Here is a 13,820-nt window from a genome sequence, read left to right as displayed (position 1 = left end):
CAGTGGAGTGTGTGCAGTATATTAAACACATACAAGCTATGACTGGTTCTTCTTGATGTGTCCCCTAGCAAATAAGTCCTCAGTCACTTCATTTGCCTTAAGTGACAGCTGTGCAGATGGATGCTTGTAAATAGTAATAAGGCTAGAAAGAAAATAGGGTGGAGGAAGCATATAGTGTTTATAGTACAAGGAACAAAAACCAGCTTGTTCTTTACAAGACAGGAGCAATTCAACCATCTTCCAAAGTGCCACTTGCAGATGGATGATAGAAATGAATTATTTGCTGCTCTAAGAATAAATTAATTGAAAAGAGACAGGATGCTCAAAAATAAAAAAACCCACCAAAACAAACAGTATCTTTTCTAGGTCAAAATGCATTGTTCCAGTTTGTAATTCTGCTGGAAATGTATCTCCACTGTCTTCAAACAAAACATGAGTTTGATGTGATTTTGCAGTGTTTCTCCAGCTCACCACACCAATCCATTTCCTTCCTCATATATTACAAAGGATCAAGCCAAGAAATCTGAAGTAGATAATTTTGAAAGGAAAAGAATTTCTGTTAGCTAGAATATGATTTTTGGTTTTGTTCCAGAAAAACCTGATCATACGTGTGTCCAAAATCCAAATACATTTAAATATCTTTTTATTCAGTACCATCTGTCTTGCTATGGTCTATACAAAACATCACAAAGCTACTTCAACATATATCTTCCAAATGTCCATCTTTGGACTTCTGACAAAAAAGGAATTTTACCCAAACCTTCATTTGCAGTTTGGTAAAGAATGAACATGAAAAATTATGCTTGGATACAACAAGGCAAAAAAGCTTCTGTTATATTTGTTTGGGCAGAAAACAGGGTCGCCTATATTGCTTCTTATTCATATACCAATGTACTGTGTTATAGGATAGTGTCTCTGTAGGTTTCCCAATCTTGATGGACAATGACAGCCCTAAAATGGCAAATTAAAACTGTTCGAAGCATTCACCATTCTCTCAGTTGCTTCCTGCACAAAAACATGAAACCCTGAAGTATAGGTGGATTTACCTCTCAAGATGACAAGCCAACAACATTATCCACAGACAACTAGACACAAATTCAAAGTTTGATTACAAGCCTGTAATGGCCTTCTACTCCTAAAGAGCAGGATAAAGAAATCCTTAAAACATCTGGGCAGGTAACCAAAACTAAGCAACCGACAAAAAAATACAACAAAAGTATTTTCCCAGGTTTATATAATCATCATATCTTTCTATATTCATCCCTTTGTCTTAAAAGACTTTGGAAATCCTTGTACATTTTAACTAAGTTTGAAAAGACATTGCAAAGATTCCAAAAAGCTGTTTCAAAAAGATTTGTAGAAACAGACTGCAAGTAGAGAAAAACTAAAACTAAAATAAGTGCTCATAGAGAAGAAGCTAACAGCAGTATGTTCAATGTCATTGCTAGATGCTACAGAATTCATTCAGGAGAGAGTTACAGCAAACCAAGCCCCGTATGTTCTTGTTTTCAAAAATTTTAGTCTTTATGCAATTGTGTGAAAATCAAGTGTGAGTGGTGAAAGCAACTGGTCACCTGCTGGGAGCTAAAGAAGCAACACTGTCCTCTCTTGCATCACTTTGAATCCATAGAGAGGAGTTCTTGAGATGTTTTATTATCTTGATAAGACAGACAAACCTAGTTACTCAATAACTAAAGAAGACAGCAGAAGGAAACCACCCAGGAGAATGTCAGGTACTTGTCACAGAACAACTTCCATACAAACAACAAAGAAAAACCCTAAGTTACTTGCTGCAAGACCAGGCAAGGTTATCCCACTACAGGAAAAGAAGCCTCCAGGAGATTTTTGGGAAAAACACAAAAAAAAAAGTGAAAAAATCTGTAACCTGACTTCATCACTAGTCATACAAGGTTCCTAACTTCCCCTCAGGCCTAGGCAAGTAAGCCACAGACTGCAGGCTTAGTCTGTACTAGAAAGTACACATACTGTCAGAGCAGAGCAAAGAGAAATCTCTGCTCACGTCCATACAAAGGTATTCTACAAGCACCTGCATTCGTGGGCAGTGGGCAGTTGTTACTGATCCTCTTGCTTACTTGGTGCTTCTTGCAGAGTTTAAAACTCTTTATTTTAATCTACTGTCTAGGCCGCACCTACAAGCAATTTCAACTATGTTATATCTGTCCCAATACACAGACAAAATATTCCTCACAACAAATACAAATAATTTGCTGCCTCATTAACAAGAAACAACAAATATTATGAAAAAAATACTAATCCTTTAATTTTTTTTAATTAAAAAATTTAAGTAATGTTAATACTTCACACAATTGCTAAACTTCGTGCAGATCTCAACCCACAGAACCAAAATGTTTAAGCAATAATAAACTTTAAAATGTGACATGAAAGCATATTTTGAAAATTAATTCTCCTTCTTAACATATGCACACTAATAGAAACTACAGTTTTATTGCCTCATGCAGTATGCATTTCCTAAACTTTTTACAATAACCCTTTTAATCATTAGACAAGCCTCTATCCAGTGACAGGAGGGAGTACTTCTGCTCAAAAAATAGCTATGTTTTGAAGCATAATCTTAAATGTATCTGTGATTATACCACAGAAGGGAGGAAAAACATGTTTTTCAATAGAATGTAAAATATAAAATAAATATTTAAAATATTAAGGGTCATAGAACTCCAACTGAAATTAATATAGCAAGAAATACCAAACTCCAGTTGAAACCAGTCTTGCGAATGTTTCAGTAGCAGCTGAATGGGTGAAGCAGGCAACTGGAACACCACAAGACGGAACAAGAAATGAAATTGCATGTGATGCTAAAGTGCCCAAACTATTACATAAATATTTACTAACTATCAACTTAGAGCCGGTTCATCCAAATCAATTTTCAAACTGCTCACTTTTTGAGATCTAAGAACCCTTCAAATTAAAAGTTGATGTCAAATGCATCCTTGAAGGCCAATTCCCATTTAACATTCTGTAACTACGCAGACAGTGTGATAAGAAGATTACATTTAGCTGGAAGTGTGTGCAATGAAAAATGAGGTTTACAGTTGTGGATCCATATTAATCTGGTTATTTATTATGTCCCCAAAAGCAACAAGGTAAAGAAACACCTATCATGAACACTTGCACAGTGTATTACTACAATTAAAAAAGTTCTTGGAAGAATTCAAAATTAGAAAATTATAATGTTTCCTATCTCCAGCAACACATCTACAGCACATTTTTTCTATGCTTGGATTTCTTCTTGGTTTTCTCTAAGCAAGAAAATTTAGAAGTCGCAACAGTGAATGTTAGTTTGTTGCTACTACTGCTTAAAAGTCAGAGGCTTCTTACCAACATGCTAGGTCTTAGAAATGGTCTGGACTTTTTTTGGTCTTAAAAGCCTTTAGCCTGTTTAGCTGTGATAACAATTACCTACCAGTCAGGTAACTCTCAAGTGTAGTTCAGTGTTACAGCAGTTGGACTCAATGATCTTTATGGGTCCCTTGTAACTCAGATTGTAACTATGATTTAGTTTTGTGATAACAGACAGTTGCTCTTCATGGACTCAAGAAGAAAATGAAAGTGAAAACACAGACCTGCAGACCTGCTCGCGCATCAACACTTTAATGTTTATAAGTAGTTTCTAGAGTTACTGATTTAAAATGAAAAAAATGTTCTTTGGTGTTGAAAGTCTTCCCAATGTTTTTATTTATTTTATTTATCACGTTTATAAAACAAAGCAAGTATTTGACCCCAGTATATTTTTATTTAGAAAGGCAAATAAGTGAGTGGATTCAAACTAAATCCTGTGATGCCTTATGTCCTGGTTCCAGCCAGGACAGAGTTACCTTCCCCAAGCAGCCAGCACAGAGGAGCTGAGTTAGCCCGGGCTGTTTCCACACAACCTGGCATCACTCCCCATAAAAGGGGCTGGTCAGGGAGGGCCAGGTCAGTGCAGCTCTGAGACAGTTCAAGTGTGGTTGGGAATTGCGTTGGTCATCACATCAGCGCAGTGTTCTGTGTAATTGTCTCGTTGGGTCAATAAAGTGCTCTGTGTTATCATAGAATGGCATGGGTTGGAAGGGACCCATGGATCATAGAGCTCCAACCCCCCTGACACAGGCAGGGCCACCAACCTCCAGGCCTTGATCTACACAAGGTTGCCCAGGGCCCCATCCAACCTGGCCTTGAACACTTCCAGGGACAGGACAGCCACCACCTCTCTGGGCAGCCTGTTTCAGCACCTCACCACTCTCTCTGTAAAAAACTTCCCCCTAAGATCTAATCTATACCTTCCTTCCTTTAGCTTTAATCCATTGCCCCTTGTCCTGCCATTTTCTACCCTTTTAAAAAGTTGAATCCCCTCCTGCTTATAAGCTCCCTTCAGGTACTGGAAGGCTGCAATGAGGTCCCCCCGCAGCCTTCTCTTCTCCAGGCTGAACAAGCCCAGATCCCCCAGTCTCTCTTTGTAGGGGAGGTGCTCCAGCCCTCTCATCATCTTTGTGGCCCTCCTCTGAACCCTCTCCAACAGTTCCACATCATTCCTGTATTGGGGGCCCCAGCTCTGGACACAGTACTCCAGATGGGGCCTCATGAGGGCAGAGTAGAGAGGGACAATCACCTCCCTGTCCCTGCTGGCCACCTCTCTTCAGATGGAGCCCAGGATACCATTGGCCCTACGAGCTGCAAGAGCACACTGCTGGCTCATGTTAAGTTTATCATCCACCAGCATCCCTAAATCCTTCTCAGCAGGGCTACTCTCAAGGAGCTCTTCTCCCAGTCTGTATTTACGTCTGGGATTCTTCTGGCCCATGTGCAAGACCTTACACTTGGCAGTGTTGAACCTCATTAGGTTCACCTAGGCCCAACTTTCCAGCTTCCTTTCCTTCTAGGGTGTCAACCACACCACTCAGCTTGGTGTCATCTGCAGACTTGCTGAGGGTGCACTCAATTCCATCATCGATGTCATTGATAAAGATGTTAAAGAGCACCGGTCCCAGGACAGACCCCTGGGGGACACTGCTTGTCACCGGCCTCCACCTGGACATAGACCCATTGACACCACCCTTCGGCTACGTTATGTCAACCAGTTTCTTATCCACTGGATGGTCCACCCATCAAATCCACATCTCTACAATTTAGAGATAAGGACGTGGTGGGGCACTGGGTCAAAGGCCTTGCACAAGTCCAGGTAGATTACATCGGTTGCCTTCTCTATCTACCGATGCTGTCACTTCATCATAGAAGGTCACCAGATTGGTAAGGCACGATGTTCCCTTGGTGAAGCCGTGCTGGCTGTCTGGAATCACACGTTATCACCAGGCGTTTGTGAATTTTGCCCTTTTTTCTGTTACTGTTCCCCTTTCCCAGTGCTGGGTCAGTAACTGACCTTATCCTAACCCACTGGGCCTTGTCTATTTCTCCTCTTGGGAAGGGGCAAGTAAGCAGCATTAGGTACTCAGCTGCTGCCTGGGGCTGAACCATGACAACACAGAACAAGCACAACTACAGTCGGAACTTCAGCCAAAAGTTCACTTCTGGAAGACATGGCCAAACATGATGTACATCATTGTTTGATTGCCTATTATATCCTCCTCCTCACTGAGGGTACAAAAAGGCTAGGAAAACTTCAGCATTCTGAAGTATTATCTCCATTCACCAGTTTTGTACAACAGTATTTGCACTTTAACACCCAAACATCCTTGCTAAGATAAAATAGATACAAAGACATGAAGAAAACTTAAGCTACCTTTGAGCATCACTGAATTACATTCCTTCTATTCCGATGCTATAATATGCTCCGTTTATAACCTTGCTTACCAAGATAAAAGAGAGGTAAAAACACACACTTTGAAAAAAGATATACAAGTACATGTTTTCATGCTCAAACATATTTTTTTTTAACAAGGACTAAGATATATGAAAACATGAATTTAAACAAAAAATACCGCCCAATTACAAACAATCTGAAGTCAAAAGTTTTACCTTTTAAGTAAGATATTAAATTCACAGGTGTCACTGACTCAGTTTTGGTATCATTAACTTTGGAACCTGCCTGCTGCCAAGGGTGTCAGAGTTTTTGGTGTGCTGAGCAAACTCCCATGGTAGCTGCTGGACAGCCATTCGAGTGGTGTTTGAGGCTTGCTAGATGATGCAAAGGCAGATCAGCACGAGCATGGTGTCCAGGAAGTCCCAGACTTTCCAGCATCACTTCCCTCATGGGGAAATATGTGCTCTGCAGTTGCCTTACTGCTCTTAACACCAGGTAAACACACGAGGGTGTAACTCCCACATGGCAGAGACATAGGAGTACTGCTTTGTAACAATCAACTGTTGGCCGAGTCCTAGAAATACCTCCTTAGCAGTCTTTGAGCAGTTGCACACCACAAAAAAAAACCCACAAGAAGCATCCCCCCAAGAAACCCCAAACAGGCTAACTATTTTATTTTTGCATGATTATAAAATAAAAAAAGCCAGTTGTAAGTGAAAGTTTTCTTCCTCATCATGGAACAAACCAAGAAACAGAGCTATCTTGCTATTCAAAGATAAGCCAGAAATTGAGCTTTGCTCAAAGCAAGGCAACCTGGTCACCACATCTTAGATTTTCCCCAGCTGTAAAATAGTTTTACTATTGCCACAGAATCATAGAATGCTGTGGTTTGGAAGTGACCTCAAAAATCATCTAGTTCCACCCCTTACCATGGTCAGGGACACCCTCCACTAAACCAAATTGCTCAAAGCCCCAACCAATCTGCCCCTGAACACTTCCAAGGATGGGGCTTCCACAAACTCTACAGGCAACCAGTGCCAGGGCCTCACCACCCTCATAGTAAAGAATTTCTTCATAAAGTCTAGTCTAAACCTGCCCTCTTTCAGCTTGAAGCCACTACCTATCACTACACACCCTGGTGAACAATCACTCTCTCACTTTCCTGTAGGACCCTTTAAAGTATCAATAGTATGTAATAAGGTCTTCCCAGAACCTTCTCCAGGCTGAACAAGCCCAACTCAGCCTGTCTTCAAAGGAGAGGTGCTTTGGCCCCCTGATCATCTTCATGTCCCTTCTCTGGACTTGCTCCAACAGCACGTACATATATATAATGTAAAGTACCAGAGGGGAAAATAAAAGTTAAACAAAATTACCTTATCAGTTTTTTGAACAAGTGCTAGGTAAAGTACACCACAGATCAGAATTTTTAGTCCATTTCCTGGTAGATTAATAACAGAGGAAGGCTAATACTTTGAACAACATACAATATTGCAAAAGACCCCAACTCTTAGAAGTGGGGGAGAAAAAAAAAAAAACAGAGAAAATAAAGATCTTCACTCTGGAAAAATTTGTGCTGGCAGGCAAGAGTTTCATTCTTGTAAACTGCTTTGAATGGGCTGACAGAGAGCACAAGTCACATCACTTAAACAGCCTAGGTGTGTCGTGTCATCTAGTGTCGGGTTACTGAGTTGCCTAGATCATTCATTTAGGAAGTCTTCTACTAAAAGCAGCCGTAATTGGCTAGAATGCCAATTTAGGAGATCCGAGGTGTGGTAGGGGACAATATTACCAGAAAGACTTCAGTTAGTATTTTCTTTAGAAGTAGGCAAGTCTGCTCACCACCTAAAACCACATCTTTTCAGCCATTTTACAAATAAATTAATGGGTAAGGAAGAACTGTTGTAATCATACCATGGTGGAAAAGATTAGAATGAACTCCATCTCAATTGGGTAGCACTACTTAAAACAAGCTACTTTTTATAACTAATCACCAAAGCACACCACCATCCCAGCAGGGCAGGCATGTTATGTTGGGAGTAGAGGTGTCACCAGACCACAGATTTGCAGTTTAGAAACAGAGCTCCCAGCAATTTATCTATAGTCCATTTGGACCAGCAACACTAGGAGCCACTGTATCTCTCATGTATAGAGGCTCACTCATGCACATCATTCTTACTTCCTGCATATTAATCAATCCTCACTTTTCCTTCCAAACAAGTTACAGAAAACAACCCAAACAAAATAAGATTAAAAAAACCCCAAACAACAAAACACAAGCTTAAAATCTGCTTTAATGAATTCTCAGATCTGAAAACAGCCTGCAAGGTTTGCAAAAGCTCAAACTCCATGAGATTTAAACTATTGCTGAAATCAATTAGATTAATTTATGATGCACTGTTTAGCCAGCAACCTAATTAAACAGCAACTTCCTATAATCCCAGTAAAGAACAAAGCACAGCAGGAGGTGTTAGGTCACTAGCCCACACTTAAATATGTGCCTTCTCAGCTTTTTTAGTTATGTTGATTTTTCAGAAGTCAATTGAGAGTGGGTTAAAATTAATATAGATTGAAGAAAAACAACATGTTTGCATGTTTACTGCCTAGAAAACTTTAGACAGCTACTGAAGTTGTATCTAAAAATTCAAATAATTTTAGAAGAAAAATTCACTACCTCCAAGGTATGGGGTTTTTTTCTATCCTCTGTCTCTAGAGGACCTAAACCAAGGCAAATTGGTTAAACTGCAGCTTCTCAAAACAAAACTCCTCTTTAAAAATTCCTACAGATACTCCTTATCAAAAGAACGATCTCACAACTAAAGGGCCAAGTGTGTAATAGGAAAGATGTATTAGTTTGATGTAAGAGTTTGATGAAACATTCTTAAAGACTCTGAAGCGAAATTCTGCACAACGTTAGCCCCTCTCACCTTCTCAGTTGGGCTCACTTCACAAGACAGACAAAGGCAGTTTTTCGAAGAAAGAGTTATATTTAGACTGCTGAACTAAAAATTGGTGTAATTAAATAATTTCTAAAATTATAGCTGGATAATTCTACTCATAATACCACAGAAAAAAAAATGAGACAGACATTTTCTTCTATGTACTTTCTTTATCAGGTTTATATTTTTTGGGAACAAGCAAATTTAGAGCTACTAAATTCTATACACATGATGTCACGTATGGTTACCTTGCTTAGAAAACTCTACCAGACAGATAATACTGCCATCTCTTCCCCCCCCACCCCTTCCGTTTCTTTGATAGTCAGACAAATGTAGTTGAGGCCTACAGAAGCTTGGTAAATCTCTAGCCTGACTGGTTCCTTTTCATCTGAACTGCTAATATCCCAATACTCCCTTGGAGATAGAGTACCATTCCTCAAACACCTCTCCCACTCCACTTCTCTAAAAAATGCACGTATCCTAGTTATTCAAATAATTGGTATGAGAAAGATGCCATGAAGTTTTAGTGGCTTCAATTGCATCAAATGTCTTTTCTCTGGTAATCACTTCTAATTTTTCTTGGTATTTGCTCTAAGAGCAGTACACTGTAATTCTGAAGACTCTAGTCTGCTGCCAGCTTTATTAACAGCCTCCTGGATGATCTTGGCCAAATTTCTTCATTTCTAGGCTTTCTTCATCAGTTCCTCCTCAGTAAAATGGGAACATTGATTCCCTTTCTAAGAGCACAGTCAATAATACAATGCAAGGGATAGGATGTTTCACATAATTTTGTCTTGAGTTTCTAGTAGGATGAGATAAGTAACTGACTCTTCTGTTCACATCTTCACTTCTTCCTCAGTGTGAAGCAGAGAACAGGGATGTTCAGTGCCTCCCTATCCAGACTCCCATTCCCCAGCCCCTTTTAGTAGCACATCCAAAATCCTCTCTCTTCCACTAGCTAGTATCATACTTGGAAGTCCAATTCTTCCTACTAAACCATTTCTACCTGATGTTACTAGCCTCAAATAATTAAATCAATCTTTTGATTCATATTCTAATTAAGGGGAGGGCAAGGACTGGGCAAGTAATTATATTAACAGATTGTAACAACCAGCCACTTGGGAGGAAATTTTTTCATAAAGACTCATCCACATGGAAGGAATTAAGCATGACGACTCTGCCTTCAGCCTCAGCCCAGTCTCCGGGGCTGGTCTGTCAGCCCTTGCTCAACCAGGCTGACAAGGAAAGTTTACAAACAATTGATTGCAGATACTGTTTTTCACCCATTGTTATTTACAACCTGTAGGACATTGGCCTTTGTATTTATCCAAAACCATTTTCACATCTATCTGAACACAGTTAAAAGATTTCAGGTCCTTGTACTGTGTCAAGTAGAAACATTACTGATAAGATAACACAGGAGCATTACAATTTGTGTTTGGTTTACCAATACAACACCAGTTAAAATGGAAAAAAATCTTCTCTTGTCTCCTTTAATAATTTTTATAGAGTTGGAGAACTGAAAAGGTTCCAAAGCACTGGTATTTATGACTACAAAAGAAAACATCATTTGTTATAGGAGAACCTACTGTTTCAACTTTGACATTATACTTGAAAAGGAATGGCTTGAAGTATAGGTCTATTTTATATTCTGCTTCTTGAATGAATGCCTCATCACTTTCTTTGCTAGAGCTGTGAAAAGTAAGTTATTTCTCAGGCCAGATTCAGAATAAAATACCATGCTCAGCTGCATTTGAAATAAAAGACAGGACATAGAGGGCTTGAAACAAAGGAAGATTCACCTGTAGCATTTTGGTGGATAACAATCACTAGCATTCTTTAAAAAAATAATGTAAAAAAAAAATTAAAAAAAAATCAAGAAACAACTGTCAGTGGTCGCCTGTTACACAACCATTGGTGGTAAAAATAGCAGAGACTAAACCACAGAAGTGTTCTTTGAAACTCGTAGAAAACATCTGAGAGGCAGCATTAATGAAGTTCTCACAGAATAAGCTAGAAGGCATAGCACAGAGCTACATTAGACAAAATTAACAGTTGCCACCATCGCTCACAGTTTTAGCAGATCTGCTTGGACCTCAGAAACACAATTTCTACTATAGCTGAGTTCTCTTTCTCTTGTATTTGAAGTATGTGCGGGGAAAATTGCTGCTTTCTGCAAGGCCTCTGTCTTTTGGAGGATATGGGGACAACAGGGGTCACTGTTCTTGAAATCTTTATATCTTTGGTAAATTCTTTAGCTCATCCAGAAGAGACTAAGCATCATTTCAATAGGATATATTTGCCTGCAGATGTTGGACAAAGAATGTGGAAATCTGTTGGTAAAAATTGCTGTACAAAGCAGATATAGAACAAAGTGTCAGAAGGAGGAAGTTGCCAACATAAAAGAATCCAAACCAAGCAAAACCCCTTCCCAGCTCTGCTGTAATGTGAATAGATGTACACTGAATACATTACAAACACATATATATATGTATGCACATAGTGTGTATATATGAAAATATAAAATTTGTAAGAGCAGTGTGACTATTTAAAGGGAGAAGAGAAACAAGAGAAAACAGTTGAAGATAGTTTCCAGTTTTTCCATTCAAGATGTTAATGCTGACAGTTTCTAACAGCTGAACTGAATTTCCCATTAACCATTCATAGCTATTTTGGGTTTGAATTTCTAAATTACACCTGTGTTGAAACAGGTTCTGAAAGCTCAGAGATTCCTCTTCAAAGCAAGGGCCTGCAAATAAACCTCCCAGGGGAAAGATGGGGGAAAGAAAAAGCAGAAAAAGCAAGGAGATGGGTGGGTTCCTGTGCACATGCTGCGTGGGAGGGATGGGGGTAGGTGGGGATAAGGGATGCATGTGTAAAGCAATGAAAAGTAAGGATCTAATCTGATAAAGCTCAAAATAAAACAGGAGTAATTCCTGACCACCAAGTTTGGACCAAGTCATTTAAGAACCTGAAAAAAATTCAGGGAAAAAACCTGCTGAACTCCTTCCTGTGCAACAAGTATCTGCTCTGACATAAATATATCCAGTAACTAAAACAGGAAGAGGGAAGAATCAAAGTGTAATATAAAATCAACACAACAATCAAGAATGTTTTACAGCATTTCCTGCAAATTGAATACATACTTTCAAACAGCTGCCATCGTACTTTGGAGGTTTCAGGCACACACAGGAACACATTTTCCTTTTAATGTGATCATATGCATTGGGCATTTTAAAATCTGCAGTTCAAACATAGCTAAAACTGAGCCTACTAAAACTTCATATATTTTAATGCTAAAACCCTCTTGAAAGCTTACAGAGATTTACTATAGACTCAATCATATTCTCATGGCCATAAGTTCCCACTGAAAGCATCAGCAGGATAAACACGCTGAGAAACCTGAGGAGAGAACCAGAGAACATGTCAGTAGGCAGTACTTGTGATGCTGTTATTGCAGCAGAAAGCCAGACCACTGAGGCCTTGGGCTGTGCCAGTAAGGCACCAACCTGAAGCTTTCACAGGAACTGTACTATAGACAAGCTTGGGAAATTCCAAATCAATCTTTCTACAAATCAACCTGCCACCAATCATGGCAATTACATTCAGAACAATGTTTTTTGGTGCTTTTGTTTTGGGTTTTTTTGGTTTTGTTGGGTTTTTTGTTTGGGGTTTTGTTATTGTTTTTTTAAGGAAGAACTAAAAAAGGGGAGAAATATGCCATCCTAACATTATTAGAAAATTAACCATAATCATCTTCAAAGTTTGCAGGACTTGGTCTCAAAAGATACTTGGCACTTGAAACATCCATTGACTTCCAAAGACTCAGAGAATCAGACTTTCTCCTCTGAGGAAAGACTGCATTTGTAAGTATTAAGCAATTAGTAAATCAGAATATATCAGTTGAAAACATCTCTCTTCATACTTAAGCCCCAAAATCGTTAATATAATGAAGTTGCAACTTACTGTCAGATCAAAGAAAGCATCACAGAAACAGCAAGTTTCACAAAAATACAGAGACACCTTGGCTTATTTATGCTAGAGTTGCAATGTGCCACTTTCGGGTGCCCCCAGTTTCTCTTGCAAGAGTGCTTATTCATAATTAAAAAGTAGTTAAGCATCTTAAGAAGTATTCTGAACTGCAGCCTAGAAATTAAAATCCAAAAGTGTGATCCATACGTACCACCAACTGTTACTGCTCCCCTGCATGTCACCTGCTATTGAAGAGACCTACAGCTACCAGACAACTATCATTACAAGCCTAACGCTGGAGCAGGGGGCTCCTGCCCACACACCCAGAAGTGCCTCCTTTAAGTAAACTCTGAAACAGAGGAGAAGCAAGAGGATGATTCCTTCTGAGGGGAGTGCTTCTGTAGACAATAACTAAAGTGTAACATTTTAAAGAGCTTGAGATCACTTAGGTGCCAATTTACAGTACAATAAAAATCAAAGTAGAGGGCAAAAAAAGAAAAAAGGGTCAATACTTATACAAACCCAGTGTTAACTTGCCTTTGACTCCTGGGCTTCAACAAGATGGAAACCCAGTTTTTTCTTTGGCTGTGATATGCAGATTTATTACAGCAGTTTTAAGAAAAACTTACCCCTGCAATCAAAAAAAAAAGCTTGCCTTGGTCTATTGCTTTAATGAAAATGCAGAATTAGCTTGCATTACAAATGGACACCAAAAGACAACATAGCTCAAAGCTTCCCATGGTTGGTGTATGACACAGGAAAATGAACTACGGTTACACCTGAACCACAATATTAGATCCAACTAGTGAGTGGCAGGTTAGAGCTGCAGAGGGTGGGTGGAAGGAAATAAAGAACCAAAGCTGAAAAAAAGAATTGGCAGTGTGGTAGGTCAACCTCCTCCTTCCCAGTGGGTGCAGGCTGAAGGAATTCAGTGAGATGCATACATTACAAAATTCTCCAAATCACTGAGCGGACTGAAGTCACTGAACTGTTAAAACCAAAAGCCAATATAAAATAAGCTTACATGTGCTCCCACTCCTCCACAGTTCCTCATGAACTGCACACATGTAGTTATTTCAATCACTTATTGGCAATTATGTCAGGGCAGCAGGGAGTAAACTCACAGATTTGAGACT

Source organism: Gallinula chloropus, assembly GCF_964237585.1.
Source record: "Gallinula chloropus genome assembly, chromosome: 1".
In the NCBI taxonomy this organism is placed as follows: Eukaryota; Metazoa; Chordata; class Aves; order Gruiformes; family Rallidae; genus Gallinula; species Gallinula chloropus.
The sequence above is the reverse complement of the archived record's forward strand: the minus strand, read 5'-3'. Positions refer to the sequence as shown.